Genomic DNA, 27,581 nt, shown 5'->3' on the forward strand with positions numbered 1-27,581 from the left:
TCGGTCATTCTTGCAGTCTTGGCGATTACCCTTCCCTTTCCAGAGAGGGACAACAAGGCCCCTCTTCCAGTCAGTTGGGATGATGCCTATGTTCCAGGCAGAGCACAGAACTGCATGCAACGACACGAGTGTGGCATCTCCACCAGCCTTGAGAAGTTCACCATGGATGCCACAGATCCCTGGAGCTTTACCCCATTTCAACCGGTTCACCACAGCCTGTGTTTCCACAAGCGAAGGTGGACCACAGTTGATTGGAGGGTCAGCAACAAAGATTGTAACACCCCTGACAACCAACTCGACAGCTGTTGGATCAGTCTGGTACAACCGCTCAAAGTAACCGGCCCAGCGGGCCTTCACTTCGGACTCCTCTGTCAAAAGCTTACCATAAAACTTTAATCTCAAATCTCAATCTACCTATCTCGGAGGTAGATGAGATATCTCAAATATCATATCTACCTACCATATCTACCTACTTACCATATCATAGCCTACCATATCTCAAATCTAGTAAACTAAAATTCATGAAACTCAAAATCGAGTAAACTATTCATATGTATAAAGTAAAACTTTACTTCAAATAAAATTCATCTTCAGTGCTTTCATTGGTGCTTTCACAATCATCTATAAAACTACTTTCATAACTATTGTTTGAACACAAACTCTCAGTATCATAACTGTCTTGTGTTCCAACAGAGATACAATCATCACTCTCATAATCTTCAAAATCTTCAGTTGAATAATGACTCATATTTAATTAGTAGAAAAAACATTACCATCTATATCTATATACTTTTATTCATGAACTGATTTAACAACGACATTTTTATGTTAAAGGTAATTTTAAAATGGTCCTTAACTACGATTTAATGAAATGTCATTTCACCTGATACATTAACATCCTTTATTTCATCAGGATTTACATCTTTAGGGTTGTTGAAAAAAATACAAATTTCTCCTTGCATATTACAGATGGTCTTACCTTTTCTTTCTGAAGCTTCATCCATGAGGTTTTTCTTTTTTGATAGTTTTTCCTGTTTCATTGCTTTTTCTAGTTTTGAATATATTGCCAGAAGGAGAGGAGAAACTTTTGTCAGAGCTACTTTAATTGATGTTCTTCCAGATATACGAAAAGCCCTTCCACTGAAGGAAATTGAAGAACTCATATTATTCACCGTAATTCTTTTTATCCAATAGTTGTTATATTTATCTTTATTCAATTTTACATCCTCGACATATTTCTCAGAATATTTTACAACTGAAGAGATTGATTGAAACTTGTCTTTTGTGTCTTGATACGTTGTATTTATTAAGTGAAAAAAGTTGGAGGATAAAATGGTTTTAAGCACAGATTCGCCTATAAATTAAACGGAATTTTAATCAAGAAAATTTTGTTTTAAACAAAGTTTTGTTATATAAATATGGTGAATACAATATACTGGGATGTTTGTAATCATGAATATAAATGTAATAAAAAACACCTTCAAACCAACAAACACACATTCAATCTGTTCAGACAAATATCTCCACTTGACCAAGAAACAAAACATTGTGATAGATGTGATAATGATATTCTTTAAAAAAAATTTTTTATAATAAACACCTTCAATCACGCAAACACAAGAACAATGAAGAAAGGGAGGGTGCCACTAAATTCTCCATTGAAAACACTGATGGGGCATTTAAAGGACATATAAAAATAAGATTGTTTCGCTTTCAAGACCCTGGACCATCTTCAATCATTGAAGCTGTTGATATAGTTAAACAAAGTATTGATACTATAATTAAAAACACATTAAGTGAAATTAGTGGGGCAATTTAGCTAAATATAGCATAACAATTGTGCATTTTGTGAAGGAAAGCACCAAATTTGGCTGAGGAGTAGCCTATCATATTATGAACAGATTTGGAAATTTGGCCATCTCAAAATTTTTGATGGCAGTGGAAAATGGCTGCTACAGCCATCAGCAGCTGAATTTGAGATGGCCCCAGATCCAAATCTGTTCATAATATGTTAGGCTACTAGTGTGCCAAATTTGGTGCTTTCCTCACAAAATGCACAATTGTTATGCTAAGTTGCCCCACTAAATGAAAACTTTTAAGTTTTATATGGGAGTAAAATTGAATATGGTAAGAGAAGGTGATGAAACTACTCCCTATACGAGGAAAAACCCTCACTTTATCTCTTCATTTTAAGATTTTGTAAGATGTGATGTTTACGATGAACTCCAGAGAAAAGAACAAGATGTTGATAACACTGTAGTAGGTTGTGGATTTGCTATTACAAAAATACTCTTTTTAGATATACACATCTTAAAAGCAGATCATCTTCAAGCTTCTTCTTATATTGATTTACCAAAAGAGATAAAACTTAAGAAAGCAGTTGTTAATATTCAAAACAAAGATAATAAATGTTTTCTATGGTCTATTCTTGCTCACTTACATCCTCCACAATGGAAACCTGAAAGGGTTGAAGATTATAAGAAATACGAGAATACATTAAATGTTAAAGATTTAAAGTTTCCAATGTCATTGAGAGATATTCCAAAATTTGAGAAAATGAATAATCTATCTGTTAATGTATATGGATTAACGGATACAAACAAAGTTCAGATATTAAAATTTTCAAACAACTATAAAAATGATGAAACACACATTGACCTTCTCTACTTTACTTCAAAGGAAAAATCACATTACGCTTTCATCAAAAATTTATCAAGATTAACCAAATCACAACTATATAAGAGAAAATGTAAAACGTATCCTTGAAAGAGGTGTCTCAACTCCTTGCGCACAAAAGAACGATTAAATCAACATTCAAAATATTGAAGGAATCATAAATCAACCATAATTAATTTCCCAAAAGCAGGTTCAAACATATCATTCAAAGATTTTAACAAGTCTATAAAAGATCAGTTTGTGATATATACTGATTTTGAAAGTATCCTTGAAAAGATAGATACTGTTTCTCCAAATCCAAGTAAATCATACACAAATAAATATCAAAAACATACTCCTTGTGGTTTCTGTTATTATATCAAATCATCCATTGGTGATGAATACAACAAGTTAGAACTTTATAGAAGAGATGCCTCAGAGGAGTTTGTAAGACGATTGGAAAAAGTCTGTATAAGATGAAGAGAAATAATGGTTAAAACCTATAAACCAATGTCATTAACAAAGGGAGAGAAAAAGGAATTTAGAAAGAACAGTATCTGTCATATTTGTGAGGAGAAAATTGAGGGAGAGGTCAAAGTTCAGGATCATTGTCATCTTACTGGAAAATATAGAGGTCCAGCTCATTCCCATTGTAATCTTAATGACAAGCCCCCAAACTTTTTTCCTGCCTTTCTTCACAACAATGCTCACTATGACACATCTATTTATAAATTTACTTTCAAAGACATATGGCGATATTTCTTCCATTCCTCACACAGATCAAAAATAAATCTCATTCACAAAAACAATTCATACATCCCCCATAATCCATATCAGATTTCTTGACACATACAAGTTTATGGCAAGTCCATTATCTAACTTCGCATCAAATATTAAAAACTTACCGAATCTTAAATCACATTTCTCAAATCAAGAAGAGATTGATCTCTTTTTCACAAAAGGGAATATATCCGTATGTCTACATGGATTCATTTGAGAAGTTTAAAGAAACACAACTTCCTTCACGGGAAAGTTTCTATAGCAAGTTGAATAAAACTCATATTTCTGATAGAGATTATACACAAGCTAAAAAGGTTTGAGAGAAGTTTAATATAAATAATCTTGGAGAATATCATGATTTGTATCTGAAAACTGATGCATTCTTATTGGCTGCTGTGTTTGAAACTTTTAGAACAGTCTGTCATAAAAAAAATTCTTCTGGATTGGACCCCGCTCACTATAACACAGCCCTGCGTTTGGCTTGGAGTGCTAAGTTAAAAATGACAAAACAGAATTTGGAATTAATTCGTGATATAGATATGCTTTTAATGATAGAGAAGGCTAAAAGAGGAGGAATATCTCAAGTATGTTCCAATAGATATGTGAAAGCAAATAACAAATATCTTCCTGATTATAATAAGAATGAGGACAACTCTTACCTGATGTATTATGATGCTAACAATTTGTATGGGTGGGCTATGTCTCAATCTTTACCTCAAGGAAAACTTAAATGGGTTAAAGGAAAACATTATGAAAAAGTTTTACAAGACATTGGTGTCTCCTCTCAAAAAGAATTGGATGAAGCTGAAGTTGGATATTATATTTGAGGTTGATTTAAAATATCCAGAAGAACTTCATCACAAACATAAAGACTGATCTTATGCCCCTGATAAAGAAAGTCCAAGAAAAGAATGGTTAAGTGATTACCAACAGTCAATTAATATAAAAGGTAAATCTTCAGAAAAACTACTTACTACATTAAATGATAAATAAAGTTTTTTTTTTGCATCAAAGGAACTTGAGACAATATTTATCTGCTGGGTTGAGGTTGAGGAAAATTCATGGGATTTTGAAATTTATACAAAGTCATTGGTTAAAGAAGTATATTGATTTTAATACAAAAAGGAGAACAGTAGCAAAAACAGATTTTGAGAAGGACTTTTATAAATTAATGAATAATGCTGTATTTGGAAAGACTATGGAAAATGTTAGGAATCGAAAAAACATAAGACTTGCTTCATCTTGGAAACAGGCTTCAAAGCTAATTCATAGACCAAGTTTTGAGTGAGCGGAGGTGTTTTTGGAGAACTTTTATGCTATTCATTAGAAAAAGGAGAGTATTGGAATGGATAAACCGATTTATATAGGAACAACAATTCTTGACTTGTCAAAGTCGTTAATGTATGACTATTACTATAATAATTTAAAATCAAAGTATAAGGATAATATATCATTGTTATATATGGATACAGATTGTTTTATATTAGAAATTAAGACAAGTGATGTATATGAGGATATGATTGTTAATGTTGATATATATGATACAAGTAATTATAAGTCAGGTGATGTGTTGTTTTCATCAAAGAATAAAAAGGTTATTGGTAAGTATAACGATGAATTGGGTGGGAATGTCATGAGTGAATTTATAGGATTGAGATCAAAGTCTTACGCTTTCATGTATATTGATAATAATAACATTAAAAGCTGTGATAAGAAGCTAACGGGAATAAAGAAAAATATAATCAAGGAAACATAAACTATAAACATTATTACAACAGTTTAACCTTAAAGAAGGAAGAGTACAGAAAAATGAATACAATAAGAAGTTATATACATCAATTATGCACAGAAGAGATAAATAAGAAAGCATTAGGAGCTTTTGATGATAAAATATATATTTTAGAGAATGGAATCAATCGTCTCCCTTATGGTTATACGTATGTGTTAAGATATTGGGTTGGGAATTTTAACAGACTACCGCCATCTTCTTTCTGATTTATAAATGATAGAACCAAGCAATAACCAAATCAAAGAGTGGAGATGTAATCAGCCTTGATATTTAAATGGGAAACATAAAAAATGTGAGAAATATCAAATAAGTCTTATTGAAGAAATAGGCGGGGTAAAGTAGATAAAACAAATAAGTGGATAAATTTAATTACAAAGAAGTTGGAGGATGTAAAGAAAAAAATTAATATCCTTGAATGGACTGAAAACTTTGATGGGTATCAATTGAACAATGGAAAAACAATTTATTACAATCTCAAAATGATATATGGATCAGGAGGTGGTCAAATAAGAGCATAAAGAGAAGTTTATCATTTCATTTCTGCTCAACAAAGACTCTTATACCAAGAACCAAGTTCCACGTTATTCTTTGTGATTATACTCGATGGAAATGATTGTTATAAGATAATTAAGTTATTCCTTGAAGTAGAACATGTGAAAATATTTGTTGGTTCGCTCTTTCAGTGGAATGAAAATATAAAAGGACTCTGATTATGTTGGGGGGGGGGGGGAAGAAGTGCTTTTATCAGAAAGTCTCAATCTTTCATAGTCTCAATTTTACATTTGCTTGTATGTGAGGGAAGAGGATAGGTGGGGAGAAAATCAGTCTCAATTTTACATTTGCTTGTATGTGAGGGAAGGGGATAGGTGGGGAGAAAATCAGTCTCAATTTTACATTTGCTTGTATGGGAGGGAAGTGGTAAGTGGGGAGAAAATCAGTCTCCTATTTTGGGCTTTTGGGGCTTGGGTCAGAATGTTTTTCCCTTTCCCCCAATTCATTTGAATGGGCGTCCCAGAAACCCCATTTATCATCTACTGTCCTCTCCTCTCCTCACCACTCCCTCTGTCCACTCCTCTCCTCTCCCCTCCTCTCCTCTCCCCCCCCATCCTCTCCTATGCCCTCCCTCCATCCGCTCCTCTCCCCACCCTCCTTCCTTTCCCCTCCCTCCATCCTCTCCTATCCCCTCCCCTCCCTCAGTCTTCTGCATTCGCCTCTCTTCCCTCCATCTTCTCCACTCCACTCCCATCACTCCGTCCTCTTCGCTCCCCTCCCTTCACTCCTTTCTCTTTGCTCCCCTCCCTTCATGCCATCCTCTCTGCTCCCCTCAGTCTTCTCCACTCCCCTCCTTCATCTCTGCTCCCCACCATCCTCTCCACTGCCCTCTATCCTCTCTGTTCTCTCCGTTTTCCTCTATCCTCTCTGCTCCCCTCTGTTATCTCCGCTCCCCTCCGTCCTCTCTATTCCCCTCTGTCCTCTCCACTCTCCTCCATCCTCGCTGCTCCTCTCAAAACCTCTCCATCCTCTCCCTCCTCTCTGCTCCCATTCATCCTCTCCCCTCCCTACCCTCGGTCCTCTCTGCCCCCACCCCAATACCATCTGTCTTCTCCCTTCCCTCCATTGTCTCTCGTCCCCTCCCTTCTGGTACCTTACAGGTGCTGTAGAAAGCTGAAATTTTGATGATTGTCAGGGCAGGCCAGATTAAACCAGTGACTTCCTGCAGGTATCATGCAAATCTGTAACAAGCTGTTTCATGGTTGGGTTGTCAGCGACTAACCTATCTCCTCCACCAGATTTCCTGATGAGGAGGGTGTATGGATAGGGGCATCAAGCAGGATTGAAAACAAAAACTGCCAAAGGATGTAGGAGCTCCTTGTGAACAAATGGCCATTTATATCTAGTGCCCAACTGCGGATGTCCTCCTGCATTTGGGTTGCTTTTTTTTACGAGGTTTGTGTCAAGATTTACACCCCGGCCACTGTAAAACATTTCATTCTGCCAAAATGCATAGAAAACTAAAAACCCACTCTGTGGGAGTACCTCCTGTGCTGCCACACTTCGCAGAGCAGCTCAACGGATGACAGGATTGTGGCAAAGCTTTCCGGACCCCCATTCCTTGATGATAGGAAGAAAAGCAGAGGGTAAACGTCCTGGGTCAGATTGCGGTGGTGGAGTGGTGCTGAGGTGTCGTCCACCAGATGGCGGTCACCTTGGATTAACCTGAGGCGGTCCCTTCAGGTGAGTTCCTGGAATGTCCTATCCCAAAGAGCTCAACCATTTGAACATAGGTATTGCAGCGCCGTCTTGGGTTCGGAGACCGGATAGTGGCGAGATCATGGCGGTTTGTTACACGTACAATAGGTCTGGTTGCCATGATGGTTATAACACCAAAGGAGTAGCTGTAGCTAGGCCCAATAAGCTCACAACAATGATAATTGATGTAACACCAGTCAACGAGCATAATATGCGACTTAGGATTCGTCACTCATTGGGTGTTGTTTCCCTGGTCTCTGTATATGCTCCGACTGAGGCAAGTGATCTCACCATGAAGGAAGTATTCTCTGCTTCTTTGCTAAGGATGCAGTCTGTGGTTGATCAGTGCCCCAGGTAATATACTCTTGTAGTCTTGGGGGATTTCAATGCATCGATCGGAACTAACGGAGATGGTTATGAGATATGTATTGGTCCCCATAGGTCTGAAACTGTGAACCAGAAAAGCACTAAGTTCCCTGACTTTTCAAGAAGTCATGGACTTAGGGTGGCTGGTTCATGGTTTGAGCGCCCACAGGCACATCGCTCGACTTGGTATTCCATCACTGGTGGTGTGGCAATGGAGATTGACCATGTACTCATTGACGGACGCTGGAGGATGATCTAGAACTGCAGAGTCTACATGAGTGCTCAGTTCCTCAATACCGACCACAGGCTTGTTGTTGCAACTCTGAAGTTTCAGCTTAAATCCAGGATAATGGTACCATCTCAAGCTTGGCTGGATGTTGGCAAGCTCAATCATGAGAGGGTAGCTACAGAGTTTGCAAACAGGCTGAGTGGGGATTTGGGGGGTCTGAGTGCTTTTGGAGGTCCTGAAGAGTTGTGGAGTGCCTTCAAGACCACCATCATTGATGTTGCCGGTGGATGTCTTGGAACTCACCGAAGGGTGAAGAATAATATTTTTTCTCAAGGGACACTGTATACCATTGATCAGAGTTGCAGGGTCAGGCTTAATGGCAGAGCTGAACTGTTCAGGGAGTTGAGGCATAAAACTGCATGTCCACTGAGAGAGGACATATATGAGGAATTTATGAGGGGGTAGAGCATCACCTCTGGACAAGTGATTCTCGTCCTGCATGCAGGGGAAATTCGCACATTGTGTTCCTTTAAGCATATCCCTCAGTGTACTGCATTTGGAGTGGAGGGTGGTGGGCTCTTGACAGAGGAGTCCGACATGAAGACCAAGTTTGCTGGTTACTTTGAGCGACTCTACCAGGCTAACCCACCAGCTGTTAAGTTGGATGTCGGGGGTGTTACTATCCCTATTTCTGACCATCCAATCAAACGTGATCCACCTTCGTTTGTGCAAACACATGCTGCAGTGAACCGGTTGAAATGGGTTAAAGCTCCTGGGATGCTGAACTTCTTAAGACTGGTGGAAATGCTGTACTTTTGGCATTGCATGCAGTTCTGTGCTCTGCCTGGAATGCAGGTATTATCACAACTGACTGGAAGAGGGGCCTTGTTGTCCCTCTTTATAAAGGGAAGGGTGATCGCCACAACTGCAACAACGACCAAGGGGTGATGCTGCTCTCAGTGCTTGGCAAAGTCTTTGCTCGATAATTTTTGATAGTGTTCGCCACCATCTGCTTGATTACCAGCACCCAGAGCAGTTGGGCTTTACACCAAAGAGGTCAACGATTGACCATATCCTCACTTCGGTTCCTCACAGAAAGCAGAAGGCAGTTTCGGCAGCGGCAGCTTGGGCCTATGTTGATTTCTGCAAAGCATTCAATTCAGTGAATCGGGATGCCCTCTGGAGGATTCTTGGTCTTCATGGGGTGCCACCAAAACTGATTAATCTGATGGCTGAATGATATTCTGGAACTGAGAGTGCTGTGAGATGTGGTGATACCATCACTGACATATTTCCAGTTGTACTGGCTCCCACACTTTACAGCACTTTTATGGACTGGATTCCTGGGAGGATGTCAGAGAGATCAAGCTGATATGCATCATTTGGGAATGTCAATATCTCTGACCTTGATTTCGCAGATGATGCAGTCATCTATGCGGAAACTCTGGATATCCTTTTGGTGAACCCTCGAGGTGCTGAACGAGGAGTCGGATACACTGGGATTACGGATCTCCTTGGTCAAAACTAAGAGACAGGCTTTCAATGACATCTTGAATGTTGTGATCTTGTCCGTACTTGTTTATAGTGATGATTTTCACATCTGGGTCAAGACTAGGGAGTCAAGGATTCACTGAATCATGGGGTGTGGTGCTGTCGGTACCTGTGCAGGTTGATGAAAGTCTGAGTCTTCAGGTCCTTGTAATTCAAGTACCCTCCCCTCCCTTGCAGCACTCTCTGGGGTTCGGATGTAACACCAGTCAAGGTGTGATACCTTGCTCTACGGATGTGATTCTTGGATTCTGTCCAGGGATCTTAGAGGGAGAAGTAATTCCTTTGGTACCAGGTCTCTTCGGAGAATCCTTGGCTACAACGGGTCGGACTTTGTCTCCAACGAGCCGTTGCTAAGAGAGACTCAAATCAGATTTGTTACCTGCATAGTCCGTGTGTCAGCTGTGGCTGTATGGACATGTGGCTTGTTTTCCTGACGCTGATCCTGTTCACTAGATTCTCTCATCGAGGGAGCCTCATGAGTGGAGGAGGCCAATGGGCCGACCACATGCCACCTGGTTGCAGCAGGTTGATCAGTATCTCAAGGAGATGAGGATGAGCCAGGCATCTGCCTTGTGGATGGTCATATGGAGGCCTCTGGAGTACTGGTGGAAAGTGTATAATGTGATGCACTGCTGCGGTGAATGCTCCATACCTGACCTGACCTGATGGACATCAAAGCTGGTACACCAGAAAAAAAGGATCACAGAATCGTTGGACAACTTCCATGAATGACAAAAAAAATGAAAAAATTCACGTGAGTGACTTGAGACAATGGGGAAGCACGGTAATTTGGTCTGCTGATGGACATTAAAGCTGTTACACAGGGAAAAATCATAGAACCATTGGAAGTCGTCCGTAAATGAAAATATATATCAATGAAAAATAAAATGCAGGTGATCAATCCGAGACAATTGGGGAAGCACAGTCCATATGCTTACAATATGTGTCAGCATACCCTGCTAGTCTTCCAATATATAAAGTTCTTTCTATGACTGATTGACTCATATTAAAGATCGGTGCCTTCTGGGTGACGCAGAAATGCTGAAATTTTGCCTTCTGATGGACATCGAAGCCAGTACACAGGAAAATATTACAGAATCATCGGATACCATACATAAATGAAAATATAAATAAATGAAATAAATAAATATATATATATATATATATATATATATATATATATATATATATATATATATATATATATATATATATATATATATATATATATATATATATATATAGCAATCTGAGAATGGGGAAGCACGGTAATTTTGTGTGTCAAAGGACATCGAAGTGGATACACCAGGAAAAATCACAGAACTGTCAGAAATCATCCATAAATGAAAATATAAGTAAATGAAAAAGAAAATGCAGGTGAGCAACCAAAGACAATGGGGAAGCACGGTTTGTTTGTTTATACAATGTGTAAGCACACCCCGCTAGTATATAACTGTAATTATGAAATTCTCCTGACTTGAACCAATGTCTTTATTGTGACCCCTCATCACGATGGCATCATGCCTGTCAACCCCGAAGGGCATCCAGAAGTTCATGTGAGGCAAAGTCCAAAGCTGTCACCAATCAGATGAAAAGTGAAGCTACCTTCCTGGTTTCACCCTTCTTTGGGCTCATCAGGGCAACAGATCACTTTCCATCCACTCGGTGATGTTTGAAGCCCTTTTGGCTTATATACTGGCATTTGATGCCCCGCTGACTATGACTGATGAAGCCAGATTGTATTTGGCTCCAACAAGTGCCATGTGCCACATGGATACATTGTATTATGTTCACCCACAACCAGGAAGCACCACTGATGTTACCAGACCTTTGGGGTAGGCTATCAATTTGGTCTGCTCAGTGCATCAACTCTGAGATGACGTTATGTTTCTGCTGAAGTAACAATCTTGGTTAGGCATGGAATTTGGAACTTGCAGGGGACCGGTATGCAATGGCCTTTTCAACAAACACATGGCTGGGTTATTTAACATCCACCAGCAAGTGCTAGCAGATGCGGCAGGTGGCTTCACATACCTCCAAAGGATGATGCACTCATTGATGCAAAGCCTTGCCTGAAAAGCAAAAGGATGACAGTTATATCGTCTATATTGGAATCCAATCAAGAATACATAACATAAAGGTAATATGTTACCATTGAGCTGTCCTGTTATATAATAAATAAACAGAAACAAACAATTCATTTTATAAATGCTTTTGCATCTAGTACTGCATGGACGACCAAGTCCAAGAATATGGAGTGAACTGACAAATAAATGCAACTCTTCGAAATCAAATAATTGACATATAATGAATTAATTTAACTCTTCAAAAATGAAACAACAGATATGCAAGTAAAACCACCCAAGGAATAATTATGTAATGAATATTAAAAAGATAAGTTATTACCTGATACTTTTGTTATGTGTGACAAGTAATGCCTTTGGCTGATGAGACAGAAATCAACGAGTTTAATATTACATTGTCATCCACATCATTTCTCCTTTAGGGTGGTCATATTAGTTACACACGGATTTGTTAATCACCAATCACAGATGTGCTGTCACTCAAGACATTCCCACAAGTGTATGTGGGAGTCATACTCAAGCTCTAAAGCAGCTGGAGGAATATCAATACCTTTTTGTTATTTTCTTGCAGTTGTTAATTGTTTCGGATGTATCCAGTGAAACACTTTACTTCTGATGCAGTGATTTCACTTTATTGTTGAGAAGACAGCAAGAAAACAAATTATTCTGGAGAATTGATATTGTTGCTCGACTCGGGGTCGATATGCTCACAGGGCATGCCTGTAATGCAAAGCCACACCCAAATGGGATGGGTACAAATTAAACCACCTCCCACGGCAGGTGCCACATCATGATCAGAAAGTGACCCAAATAAGGAGCAATGAAGATGGCCAATTAAACCAAGAAAGGAGACGATCCACAATACCATTGATACCAAAAATAGCGTTCCCCCACATGAGTTAACAAGAAGAATACTATTCCTTTCACCTGTAACTGGCATGGAGAATATTCATATTGAAGACAACTCAGTCACAACTCTCCTTGAGCAACTCTTGCAAAATTTTCTTATTGTTCATTTCAGCCAGGGCGTTTCACTCTTGAATCCAATTCACAATTGCCTCTAATGAAATTTCAATCCAGATCCAGACAGACAAATTTCAATCCAGACAAATCTCATACTCTCACTATGTCTCTTCGAAAGGACCCTTTAGAACCCCCCCCCCATCCACTTTCTCAACAATCCTCTGGAAGAAGTCTTTTCTTTCAAGCTTCTGGGTCTCACTATCTGCCATGACCTTTCCTGGGAAAGTCACATTTCCAACCTCGCCTCAAAAGCCAGTCGCCGACTGGGAATCCTCCGTCGTGCAAAGTCCTTCCTCGGCCCTCTTGAGCTCCTGACCACTTACAAAGCTTTTGTCCGTAGCCTGATGGAGTACTGCTCTCCCCTCTGGGCTGGTGCTCCTGCCTCCCACCTTTCTCGGCTTCACGCTGTCGAAAGCAGGGCATTTAAGATCATCGGCATCTCCCGCAATGAAGCTGAGTCTTTGGGCCTTTCACTCAATCACTGCAGGCTGGTCGGTGGTCTTTCTGTCTTCTACCGACTCCTCTCCAGCCTTGCCCCCCCTGCTCTCTCTGCGATTTGTTCCCATCACATTTCCACAGGGCGCTCAAGGTCCGCCAACAACCCCCTTCTGGTAAAACTACCAAAATCACGAATTATTGCTCATCTTCACTCTTTCATTCCTCTTTTTTCCCGCCTTTGGAATAAACTTCCTCACTCTATTCTTTCCCATTCTTCCCTCCAGGCTTTCAAAACAGCTGTTCACCACCATCTCTTATCTTCCCCCATCCAAATCCTCGATCTTTTCTACCCCCGATAATCCACCCAAGCCCACTTCCTTCAATTCCCCTGCTTTCCTTCCTGAAAGTCCCTGAAATGTCCATCTTCTCTTCGCCATGTTCCCAGTCCCATACCCATCCCTCTCCCATCCACAGTTCACCTAATGTGTCTGTTCCCCACTGTTTTGTCCCTTCCACTCCCACCCCTCTTGTCTCATGCCTCCTTGCTGTGAGTTGTGTGTTAGCTCTCATACGAGCCTCGACCAAGGTATACAAAAAAAAAAAAAATTGGTGCCCCTGTCCGATCAAAGCTGTCTGATGGAACCCCTCCAGAATATTAATCTACAATATGTGTTGATAAACGAGTCTATGCTCATGGAGTTGGAGGTTTTGATATGAATGGCATGCGATACCATGCAAGTGAAGATTACTCTCCAACATTTGAGGTCATTTTGTCCTTCTTTGATGATGAATGGGACAAGGTAGTCGACGGTGCTGTACGTGAAAGTCGAATCTGGATGCAGTTTGTCTTGTGGAAGGTTAGACATCTTGTGCCCACACGGAGAACCTCAAAATTTCCGGCATGTCACACATCTCAATACATGCATTGTCACAGTGACTCTGGATCCAACTATCCAAAATTCAACTTGACAAATTCCATTCAACGTCATGCCATGAACAGAGTGACCAGTCTCAACATGATAATGGTCGATGATTCCACTGAGGTAGCTGCGACATGGAAGCAGAATGGGATGTTTAACATCCCTCAGCACTGCTGCCCTCTTAATGCATCCACCAACTCTCAATATTTTGTTTTTATCCAGAAATTTTGTCCCCACCATATTTCTGCAGGGCGCTCAAGGTTCGTCAACAACCTACTGTTGGTAAAACTCCCAAAATCACGAATCACTGCTCACCTTCACTTTCATTCCTCTTTTTTCCTGCATTTGGAATAAACTCCCTCACTCTGTTCAATCCCATTCTTCCCTCCAGATCTTCAAAACAACTGTTCACCACCACCTATCTTCCCCCATCCAAAACCTCGATCTTTTCTACCCCCGTTAATCTACCCCGAACCCACCTCCTTCAAATTCCCTGCTTTCCTTCCTAAAAGTTCCTGTAATGTCCATCTTGTATACCTTGTGTTCCCCACCCCATCCCTCTCCCTTCCACAGATCTATTGTCTCTGTTCCCCACTGTTTTGTCCTTCCCACTCGTGCCCCTCTCGTCTCATGCCCCCCTTGTTGTGTGTTGTGTGTTAGCTCTCATACAAGCCTCAACAAGGTATACAAAAAAAACAAAATGATTGGTCAAGCATGTGTAGTGGGCTCCTCTTGCTGACTGACTGATATTTGCATTGATTCTCATCAGTTGCATCACTACTAGATCCAGACCTGCTCAGAACACAGATTTCCCTGGGAAAAACCTGAGCCTGCACCAGTCTCACAATCACTTGTTCTGCCTGTTGCATTTCAGCCACAGAGATAGGAGGAGCATATGTCTTCATCTTGTCATTGACCAACAAGTTGTTGACAGGAATTCTGGACGGCATCTTCACGCTGCGATGTCTAAGTTTGTCAATGAAGCAAAGATGCAATGTTATGACTCTCATGGCAAAATGCGGTGGAGAAATCCTGAAATCAATCCATCAGACTCGCAGAGCCAGTGGGTGTGGCCTAAACAGTGAACACTGATACATTCTTCACCGAAGGATCAACTATTGTCAGCTGGACACATTCATCAGCAGGTGGTGGGGTATCAATCACTGAAAGGAATTCTGAACCAATCCACTGCAGCTTCCTGTCAATCAATTATTGAGCTGACAGACCACAAGAGGCAAGATCCACTGAGTTGCTGGTGGTGTCAAAATATCTCCAGTCCTGTGGCAAAGTGTAGTCTTGTATCTTCTGCACACAATTGGGAACAAATATGCGGAATCATGTACTTTCATTGGAGATACACCGAAGTACCACTATACTGTCAGTATAGAACAACTGAGTGATGCTACTGGATTCCAAATACTTCAGGAGAAGCCTGTGCACTTTCACAGAGGTGACAGCTGCTATGAGCTCCAATATTGGTACTGTGACCGGTTTTGATGGAGTCACTCTCAATTTCCCCATAATCAGTGACGAGTTCACTATACTTTTGGTATCTGTCAGTCAAAGATAATTGCATTGACCATAGCCATCCAGGCTGGCATCAGAGAAGTGGTGTATGTCTGCTGATTTTACATCATCAAAGTCCTTTGGCTTATAGCATGGGGCATCTCAAGTAAAGACTAGTTCCGAACATCACATCTCCATTTCTCCCACTGGACTTTGGTACTTTCAAAGAATGGATCATCCCAAACACATCTTTCATGACACAACACCTGGAGAATGCATTTTCCCATGAGCAGGAAAGGGTAAAGAAGATCAAGGGGGTCAAATACGTTGTTGACGATAGACAGAATTCCACAGTGCATGACTGTTTTATCTTGGAGTTAAACGCGAAACTGGAAAATGTCACATTGACCAAGCCAATGTGCTCCGAGAATATGCTCACTCATTCATCCATTGGGACCATACGCTGTACAAATCATCGGTGCTGCCAAAGCAGCCTCCTGGACTATTGGGTACTTAATAGACAGGTCGCCACTCTGACACAGGATACTCAAATGGCTCCATCATCCCAGCAAGCTGGGACTCATTTTGCCGACCTCAGAAGGATGACAGGCAGAGTTAACCCCACCTGGTATTAGTTCAACAGCTGAGAGGGATTTGAACTCAGGACCCTAGGATCCCAAGCATGCCACCTGAACCATGAAGTCAACACGAGGCATAGAGTGTGCTCCATAGGCAAATATTCTCAAAACATGTTGATGTTCTGAATGTCCTTGGCATGCTTAGAAGAGGCGATTGCTATCAGAATGTCTTTGTCATTTGAGATGTACTTGTGGAGATGGAAAGGTGCCTTTTCACAAAGCCACCCAATGTCCTCTATCGGCTGTAGGGCCTCAATACATGTTGCTACCGACTTCAACCTGTCATCAGATAGAGGTGCTTTTTTGACAAAATCTGCAGCTTTCTTGCCAGAACTATCCTCAAATGTAAAATAAATAATTCTCGTTTCCGGAATTGGATCTCCACCAAAATCAAATCAATTCGGCCATGCCACACATCCAAAGAGTCCACCAAGTTTCGTTCGCATCCATCCAAAACATTTTGAGATATCATGTTATATATCATTTTTGGCCCGATCTACCAATGGTGAAGAATCACTTAAAAATTCTTCTATCTGGATCTTCACCAAAATCTAATCAAATATAAAAAGTCCTTGTCACGCACCCAACCTGTCCATCAACTTTCTTCGAAATCCGTCCATAATTTTGTTAGATATCCTGCTCAAAGACAGACACACAAACAAACAGTGATTTGACTTGACTATATATGGCCAGATTGGTGCTTCACATATCCTTGCATTGCATCGTGAAGTGTACCATCCTTGAGATGGGCATTCAGCTGAGTGCCTCATCTGCAAGTATTTTGTAGGGGATGTTAAATATACCATCGTGTCATTCACAAAGAGTAGATAAGTTATTGCTGGTACACTGCAAAAAATATTGAACTAATTACCGATGAGAAGGCAAAGGCGCACGGCACCGCGGTTGTCCAACAATTCTGTGATCCCCACCCCCAAACGGTATAGTCCTTGGAAGGCGGCTACTTTGTTTTATGATCGTGGTGGGATGGGGGATGGTATTGCATTGGTTTTGCTGGGTTGCTGTGTTTCTCAAGATGGGGTTCTTTCTTCCTTATTTTTATTTTCTTGGTTTGTTTTCGATCTTTCTGCTACTAGAACATCCTTCCCCTTCCGCCTTGTATTCCCCCTTCGAGGCCTCATGTGGTCTCGTGCAAAAAAAAAAAAAAAACTGCGTGAATTTTTTTGGGTGAGAAAAGATAACAAAATAAGACCAAGTATGGTGAAGGAGAGGAAGGAAGAAGATTAAGCACGACGGGTGAGTGAAAAAGGCGGGAATGAACGGAGGATGCGCGTCTGGCCTGTGTGATGAGAGACCTGCCTTGTAAGGCCTCGTTGAGGATTGGAGTGATCCCTCCGAGGGCCGCCTGTTGGCGGCACCATCTGTGTTGAAGACACTAAGGCAGAGGAGAGCCTCACTGGGACATGCTGGTCAGAGGGGGAGCAGAAGCGTTTCCTCCTCCTGTCACCTGAGGCGACCTGAAGCAACATGTGGCTTCAAGGTGTTGCAGGAATTCCTCCAGTTATTTCATTGGCAAAGTTTGAGAACCTTTCCAGAGAGAGGGAGGGGTGGTGGTGAATTGTCAACCTTGTGGCCTGTGGCCGGGGCAAGGCCATCGTAACATCAACTCGAACAGGCCTGAATACTTCTTCTTCTTCTTCTCCCCCCCCCCCCCAACCTTTTACTTTACACATTATTTTATTTATATCTTGGCAAATATTATTTTGTTATTCCCCCTCCCACTCTTGGGACAAGCACGGGATACCGAGTGGGCCGTGGAATTGTCTTGTTCATTTCATCTTGGCGCCTGTCTGCCCTTGAATTTCTTAATTATTACCACTGCATATATTTTATTATATTCCTTTTTGTAACATGGTTTATTCATTCCTTCGTGGTATACCCTGTGTTTCTTTATCCTGAGTAAAACGTTTGCATTTGTTCCTCTTGTTTTGAATTTTGCATTGCATTCTTGGATTTGCATACGATACTATGTGTTGAAGAGTGGGGAGTGTGAATTTACATCAGCATTAGGATGTTAACTTCGCTCGGTCACATCCGACTGCCTATTTGGCGTGACCACACAAGGGGTACGTATTGGTCTCCAGGGCACATCAATTAGGACCTCTGGAACAATAGAAGGTACCCCGAGCCCTCTACCTGAGGGCTAGGTCGTAACATTTGGCAACACTGAACATGCCTTCAAAAAGAGCACCACAGATAGATTAATGAAATGTCAAACAATATCCAGCATGAACATTGGTCATAGTAACATCACTAACTGCTGGACTTTGGCATTGAATCTCTCCAGCTGCATCCACTCAAAGCCTTCTCCTTTGACTTCAAATTGGGTAGTACGCCGATTACTTGTGGTCTCCTTAACATTGATATCCTCAAATGAGAAAATATGAAGCCCTCATTTATTGGAATTCATAGAGTTCTGATATGCACCTCTTTTCCTTAAATCACCTGCACGATAAACTGAGTCACTTACATTGGCCTCTCTTCATGCCTGTCACTTGGTGAACTTCCCTAAGGTAGTACTACTCATGGACACTCAGTGCTTTGAGCAATGCTGCCTGTATCCGGTATCACATAAATGAATAAAGAAAGATGTCTTTTTGGCAGTAATGTCTGAGGTAGAAACATATTTAACTCAACAGGTTCTTACCAATTCCTAATCTACAACTTCAAACAAGTGTCCAATGTGTCCAAATTAGACAATTAAGTGGCAAAAATTAAATTAGTTCCATGTTATTTGATGCAAAAATAAGCAATTTTTCAGCTTCATACAACTTAGTGTTTTTGAGTTATAGTGTGTAGACAAATAAAATGACAACAGACAGACGGACACACAGAAATACAGGCATAGACAAACAAATTCGAAAAGAAGAAAAATGAAAACCTGCCAAGTCAATATCAACAATATTAAACTGGTCAATTCATGTGTATTGTCCAACCTGCAATGTCATGATCACTATAGCTGATAGTTCTATCCTCTTTTGATGAAATACTCGAAGCTGTTTAAATGTTTCAAGTAAGGGACTATCTCTATTTATTTAATACACAAATATGGCGAAATTTTGAATCCACATTTCTAACCCCAACCAACTTTTGTAAGAGGATGCACATGCTAGTGTGAATTAATTTGCCTGCGCTCACGAAGCGAGAAATGTGGTGACGCGATCTGTCGAGTGCGTACATACGTACGTGTCTGCATTTTGTTATTCCCTTTCTCTGGAACCACTTGTCAGATTGACACTAAATTTTCAACATTGGCACAACTACTCATATAGAATGTAGTATTGATAATTATGATGTCAAGGTCACATGATGTGTCAGCAATGTTGGAAAAAAGGAAAAAAGTTGCACCTCTATCTCTGAAACCACTCCATGGGGAAAAAATTGAAACTTGGCAGATGTCAAATACTCCCTCTGGGGAATAATTGTCATTTTTTGATGATGTCATAGGTGGCTTCATTATGATGTCACAATTGAATACGTAGAATGCTACATCCAATCAGTATGAAAAATTTTGAAGATCATCTAGGGATAAATTGGTCAACAGAAAAAAATATTATTACATCATCGGTCATGTGGTTCAGCAGCAATTTAAAAAAAAAAAAAAAAAACTTCAAAAATCTTCTCTGAAACAGCTGAATATATCGAAGAGAAACTTTACAGGCATGACTGCTTATCCATGAAGAAGAAAATGTTCCTCACCTATGATGTCATAGATCTGATAACATCTTTGAATTTTGCCTGTTTGGGTTCCTTCTTATGACTCCAATGCAGTACCTATTATATTTGGTCTTCCATTTGACATGACTTTAATTTTTTTTTTAATGACAAAATTTGCTGCCAGAAGAGTTGGCTCGCACCAAGTCCTTCTCAAGACTGCGTGGGGTAAGTATTCTATGAATCACATTTAATAATTTAAGGGAGGGAGATGTAAGGTTAGATTTTTAAAGTCGATTGCAAGAATCACGTCAGCACATAGTCGATGAGTAAATTTACATCTGAATTTAAAGAGGTATGGTTTAAAATAAAGTATCAGATTATTAAATAGTGTCGCATCCCCAAATTCATGGCGGGGGGAGGGGGATACGTTCCTGAAAAATGCTGCGAATGTCAGGGCATTGTTTCAATGGGAAAACGGGGGATAGGTTCCCGGCAGTTCTTGATTCATCAGGGAAAAATCAAAAATCCTGTGAGAAACTGTGAATACGCCTGTGAAAATGGGAAAGAAGCCATGAATCAAGGTGAAAACATGAAGCGCAGGGCCGCAAATGTAGAAGCATGTTAGAAAAAACACAAATATGCAAAGCACAGAGCTGCAAAATGTAGAAGCAGGTCAGAAAAAACAAAAATACACCCGCAAAAGAGCAACAAAAATATGTGAATACGCCCGTGAAAAAAAAAACCCATGAATATGTCCATGACAAAAAAAATTGAATACACAAAGCACAGGGCTGCAAATGTAGCAGCAGTCAGAAAAATCGCAAATACACCCTCGAAAGAGCGAAAAAACTGAGAAGACGCCCACAAAAAAACCGCAAATACGTCATGCACAGGGCTGGGAATGTAGAAACAGGTCATATTTTATGTTCCGCGAATATGTGGGATCCGCAATTTTCGGGATTTGGCAGTAGTTGAAGTGATATTTAATTATAATTGATGTTTAAAATATTAGGGAAAATATTTTGAGGAAATTATTAGAAATAAAATATTAATATGCAGTATATTGACAAACATGATTCATTAACAATTCCCCACCGACCCTCCTTCTTCCTTCCATGTCGGCACCATGTACTGCATATGCTACATGCCCGAACTAGTCTGAATCTCCTTCCCTCCCATCCAGCACCCTTTGTGTGGAATTAATAAATATATCACCTCAAAGCACAGTTTTTGATAAAAAGAGAGAAAAAATATGTTTGCATAAAGCAAGTAGAGAGTCCATCAACCCTTGTCTCACCTTCTTTTTCACAAGCACATCAATCCAGGGCTGGCAAACATTATTTCGACTGACAGAACAAGTATACCTTGTAGTTTTGCCTGACAGTCCATCTCCCATTGCACATTCCTGCTTGGAGTAAAAGTAGTATTTCACAATCAAACAAGATGGTGCAGAATTTTTTTTTGACGTGGTTCAAGTTTCCACAATTTTATAGCTGCATCATCTCCTCCTTTACCATTTCTCCAATGGTCCCACCCTGTGCAAAATGAAACGTCAGACTTGTGAAAGGCTAGTCACTGCTGAATCCCTTTTGTAAGATCTGGACAAGATATACTGCTGTCCAGCTACTTGTAACATGACATTAAATGCTGGCAAATTGCATGCTCTCATACTATCTCTCCACAACGAGCAGCAACAAAACAAATCCACTTCTCCAAACAGCCACTGGAAGAGGTGTAGTCTCTGAAATGTCTTTGCCTCACGATTTGCCGAAACTTGCGTAATCATATAATCAAGTTAGCATCAAAAGCTAGTCGCTAAAGGTGTATTCTGAAGAGAATGAATGCATTTCTTCACAACACATACTTCATCATGGTGAACAAGACTTACATAGTTTCCCACTCGGGAATCATGCTCTGGCTTTGCAACTTGATTCTCTTCTAGCAGTTGAAAGTATGGCCTTCCACTCCATATATATATGTATATATATATATATATATATATATATATATATATATATATATATATATGTATATATATATATATATATATATGTATATATATATATATATATATATATATATATATATATATATATATATATATGTATATATATATGTATATGTATATATATATATATATATATATATATATATATATATATATATATATATATATATATATATATATATATATATATATATATATATATATATAGTCATGCGCCACTTCACGACGGGGTTACGTTCTGAGAAACGCGTCGTTAAGCGATGTCGTCGTTGTGCGAACATCATTTTTTTTTTCGTTTTCGTTTTCGAACATCGTTTTCGAGCATCGTACTTACACAAACCTCGACACCTAAGCTCTATGATGTATCCTATTGCTCCTCGGATACAAACCTGTACAGCATGTTACTGTACTGAATACTGTCGGCAATTGTAACACGCATCCAAGAGAGACGGAAGACACGTTAGTTTTACCTTTGTGCTGTTCATGACGGCCATCGGTATTGTGAGCAGCAGCTTACAATCTCCTCTCGCATCGATGATAGAAAGATGAATAAATAGCGTTTGGATTTTATAAATACGTAATCAATGCATCGATGTTATAATTTATAAATGAAGAAACGAGCTCCTGTCAATTGTGATATATATTTTCGGAACAGTGCGATTGTTTTAACAACATGAACAGCTTCACTAAAAACAAATTGGTGTTTTAATTTCTACTGTAACAACGATTTATTCGCGGAATTTTTCAATTCAAAGGTAATTTACTTGCGAGAAGGTAAACGTGCAAACATTGTTTCAGTTTGAAAGCCGATTTCCTTGAATCCCGATTTAGCACGACCCTGCTTTTTTCGCGATGACATTTTATGGACCTCAACGATCGCATTATAACAGGGCCACACTGTCGTTTATCATTATGAAGTATTATGTACTGTACAGTGTACATAATTGTACGTGCTATTTTTATACGACTGAAAGCGCGATGTCGGCTGCATCACTCGGCGATAGGAATTTTTCAGCTACATTTTTTTTTTCATTTTTTTTTTTTTCAGAGCTGGGAGATCCGTATATGCGATCCGTCGTTGCCCGGAACGTCGTTAAGCGGCACATGACTGTTCAGGTATGTATATATATATATATATATATATATATATATATATATATATATATATACAGGTATATATTCTGTACTACCCTTATATATATATATATGTATGTATAATATATATATATATATATATATATTACATATATATATATATATATATATATATATATATATATATATATATATATATATATATATATATATATATATATATTGTTGTGGTTACCAGATTCGCAAACCACCATTCAGGTCCCTTAGGTGAGGTATCTCGGTAAGTGCATGTGTAGTTAGGCCCAAACCCGTTGTCTAGTGGGAATACATGTCATTTATACGTGCTGCGACTCTTTAGGATAGCCGTTTTTCTTTTACTATCTTTATTTTGGACCAATCGCCACCATCACAACCACAACAACAACCACCAACCACAACGCCGCTTCACCACAACCGCCATGACCTTTACCGTCGCAACTCGCCACCATCGCATCACCGTCATCTCGCGCCACTCATGGGCACCGATGCTGGACTCGTGTAGGGCGCACGTTGAACAGCGTGTACAAAATCACGGATTTTCTGCTTCAAAAACGGATCCAAAACGACACACGCCCACTTTTTGCCGTCCAATCGGTGAGCGAGGGGCGAATTGGCCCCGCCCCAGGGCGATCGATATATGCAAATTTGTGGATCAAAAAGCCTTCACGCCCACTTTTTCTCGGGCCAATGGGGAGCGAGTTGAAAGGTCAAAGGGAGGGGGTCAAAGGCGAAGTTACGGGGGATAAAAGGACGGTGTTCGTCAGTCAAAGGAGTCGTAAAAGTCGGAACGAGGAAGAAGGGAGTCGCAAAGGAGTCAGAAGAGAGTCAGCAGAACGGGAACGAGAAAGAGTCAGCAGAACGGAGGCGAAGGAGTCGGAACGAGGCGAAGGAGTCGGAACAGAGAGTCAAGACTTCGCGGGCGGTGGAGCTGCTCGTCGTGTGCGTTGAAGTCGGAACGGAGGGGACGAGCTGTGGAGAGGCGGCGAGGGCGGACGAGGGGGTGCTCGCGTCGTGCAGGGAGCTGCACCCCTGGGAGGCCGGCAGCGCGACCTGGCCGAGGTGGAGACGCTCGTCGCGCACATAATAAAGATCCTCTATACCCCGAGCATCAGCAACCCCCTCCTGTTTCCCCCCGCGCTGAGATAGTGCGACCAAGGGGGCCCCGTTCCCACCCCCTGCCAGGCACTGTCCACGAGGCCCGCGGGTTGCGGGGCCATCGCCGCTCCGCGTCTCATCACCAGACGGGTAGGCCCGACCTGGTCTCGGCCCCAGGCCTACCTCATTCTTGAGGGTATTTCTTTTCCTTGGTTTTGGGTATGTGTTGTCGGCGCCGTCTGTGAAGTAGAATTGTATAAGTGTTGCCGTGTGCTCGGTAGTCGGTATTAGCTCTGCACTGTGTTTTCACTTTTATGTTTGCTTTTTGTGTAAATGGAATTGTGTTTTCTTTTTTTGTGTGCATTTGGTGGAATTGTATTTGTGTGCTTCCCGTGTGTCGCGAATAAAAGTGCTTTATTGTTGAGCTGTTCTCCCGCTTCGCTTCGTATTTTCCCCATTGAACCCCCATCTTGCTTCACGTAAAGGGTTGGTAGTGGGCTGAGTACGCCCGATAATTAATCGAACCGTCGAGGTCGACGATAACACCGCTCGGTTATTCTGATAGTACGGAACGGGTCGCTTCGGTGGCCCGTGTCCGAAGTCGACCTGCGGCGAGGTGCGATCGCCCGGTCTACCCTCCGCGTGGGTACTTAGGTAGTTCGAATTTGGCGAGCAACCCTATCCCACGCGGGGGCTGATTGGCTCGATCGCGGTGAGACCGAAAGGTCCACCCGTGACTGGTTCCCGGCGTTAGTCCGAGAGGGTCACGACTGGATTGTCCGTCCGGTGGGCGACGTGCCGCGATTCGAGTTACGTGGCCGTTCGCACGCCGGCGGGCGCGAAGACCGCAACACTGGTGTCAGGAGTGGGATACAAATTCATCGCCCTCCTCGCGGCACTGGTATCGGAGAACAGGAAAACGGGCTCTCCTGTCTCCGGCTAAATTTACGGGAATCGGTCCAGGGGTGAGAGAAGCGACCCCCGATTCCCTCCAAATTACGAGCGAGCAAATTAACCCTTCACGAGAAGCAAGATGGCGTCTCAAGGCGAGCGGGAGCCGGGGGTATTAGAAATGTATATGTGTAATAATGTAGAGTCCATGGTCCAGGATGGAATCTCCGAGCAGGAAATGTTGATTGTGCAGGAACACGGACTCGCCCAACTGAACCCAAGGCCCGAGGTGGGTGCGGCAGCGGCCGCGGTGTATGACACCTCCCCCCCCCCTCTCCACCAAGACCCTTCCCCAACCCTTGCCGAAACGGCTCAGCTGAGTGCATCCAACATGGCCCAGCTATGCGCCATGCTGGCGGCAATGAACAAACAAATGAATGAAGTGAAAACGACGATGGATACAAATACAAATGAAATAAAAAACGAAATGAAAGGCATGAACGAAAAGATGGATGCGAATACACAAAAAATGGATGAAAAGATGGATACAAATACAAATGAAGTGAAAACGACGATGGATGCGAATACACAGCAAATAAACGGAATGGAAGCAAACATGAAAGAAGAAATGAAAGAGCTGCGGGGTGAGACGCAGAACATGGGCCGATGCCTGCAGGCGGGCATGAAGGCCGTGACCAGGGAGCTGGGAATGGCGACTTCACGTGTGGGAGCAAACGAGCTGGGTGGGGGTGCAACGGCTGACAGGCCCGCGGTGGAGGCGGGTGAAAAAATAATTCGTGGAACGTGTTGGGCGAGGGTCGTGACGATGACCGAAAGGGAAAAAATAAATGGGGAGACCAAAACGTGTGAGACGAGACACGAGGTGACGACAACAGAAATAATAGTTGAGACACGGGAGATGGGAACGATAGAGGGAAATCTACACGATGAAGACGGGGTAAGTGACGCGCACGCACACACGGAGGTAGTGGAGGACAATGGGGTTGAGCTCGCGGAGCGTGTTGGGACCCGGTGCGAGCACCTGGATGGCCTCCTCCAGGAACGAGGGGAGGGAGTATGCCCCCTTGAGGCGAGTCACGACCAGGTGAGTTCGGTCGTGTTTTGCGAGGTTGAGGGGACGAGTGCTGTGGACAGGTGCACTGAGAGCTTGGGGGGTATAGAGGCCCCGGAGACCCTTGTGGGGACACGAATCCCCAGTGTGGTTGTCCCTGTGTGTGTGGTGCAAGGTGTGAGTGCGTCCCCGTGTGTGGAAGCGACCCCGTGTGTGAGTGGTGTGGTGGCGATGGTGCCGGAGTGCGTGCTTCCCAGCACGCCGTGTGTGGATGAGGCACCGTGTGTGAGAGAGGCCGTGTGTGTGGATGAAACGGCCAGTATGAATGAGGCACCACGTGTGAGTGGTGTGGTGGCGATGGTGCCAGAGTACGTGCTTCCCAGCACACCGTGTGTGGATGAGGCACGGAGTGCGAGTGAGGCACCGCGGGTTAGTGCCCCCGCGTGTGTGGATGAAACGGCCAGTATGAGTGAGGAACCGCGGGTGAGTGCCCCTGCGTGTATGAGTGAGGGACGTTGTGTGGAAGAGACCGCGTGTGTGAGTGTCGCCGTGTGTATGAGTGAGGTACCGCGGGTGAGTGCCCCCGCGTGTGCGAGTGAGGCACCGCGGGTGAGTGCCCCCGCACGCGTGAGTGAACGGCCGTGTGCAAGGTCGCTGTGTGCAAGGGAGACCGTGTGTGTGAGAGAGCGGTATGTGAGGGAGATGTCGGTTGGCATGCGGGAGCACGCAGCCGCATCTCCCGGTGTGAATGTGATGGTGTGGACTGTGTGCGTCGTAACACGCAGGTGTGCGTGGGTCGAATGGAGACGGAGACGGCGACAGAGGAGAGAAAGCCGGGTAGCGGCTGTAGTTGTTTTGAGGACCGTGCCGGGTTCACCCAGCAGTGAGCACGCGGTTCGTGCTGTGCAACGCACGAGACCGCCACGTGCTCGCTTGCGAGAGTGAAGTCCCGGTCCGGAAACGCACGCGGTGGATTTGCCGATCCCGCGGACGGACAAAGTTAGGCAGGTAAATGGATTTGGACCGGACGGGTTCTCCACGCGATCGTGCGTGTTAAGCTCCAACGGGCAAAGCACATGTGTTCGCGTGGGGAACCCCTCGAGACGTGTGGCTTGTGTTTTTTTTTATGCGCACGGTGACGTCATGGCTGCACGTGGGGTTGGAATCCGGCAGGAGGGGTATCTCTGCCGGATGGTCCCGTCCAAGGAGGGACGAGGAACACGTGCAGCTGCATGACGTCACGGGCAGGTGCAAAGTGCGCGAGCTCTGAGTTGCCGCGCAGGTGCTGGGCATGAAAAAAAAAAAAAAGGAACAAGCCTCACTTTCGGGTACACAGGATTCCTGGGCAAGGGGTGGAAGACCTCCTTGACCTGGGCACAGGATGAAAACTAGTTAGGGGGAAGGGTTAGCTTAGCAAGACCGACTTCATGGGGCAGGGGTAAGTCCTCATGGAGTCCGTGGAATGGATTAGTTAGAG

General features: G+C 42.3%; 1 long non-coding RNA gene across 1 annotated transcript in view; it reads right to left on the reverse strand.

Moving 5' to 3' along the window:
• Positions 1-27,581, reverse strand: part of LOC147026513 (uncharacterized) — an 80,390-nt gene that overhangs the window by 11,917 nt on the left and 40,892 nt on the right. Inside the window, exon 2 of the long non-coding RNA XR_015058376.1 lies at positions 11,655-11,692. This is a non-coding gene — a long non-coding RNA (uncharacterized LOC147026513). The remainder of the gene's footprint in view (positions 1-11,654; positions 11,693-27,581) is intronic.

This window comes from Eptatretus burgeri, chromosome 5 (genome assembly GCF_056783735.1).
Source record: "Eptatretus burgeri isolate ZD-2024b chromosome 5, Ebu_testis_v1, whole genome shotgun sequence".
NCBI classification, from domain to species: domain Eukaryota; kingdom Metazoa; phylum Chordata; class Myxini; order Myxiniformes; family Myxinidae; genus Eptatretus; species Eptatretus burgeri.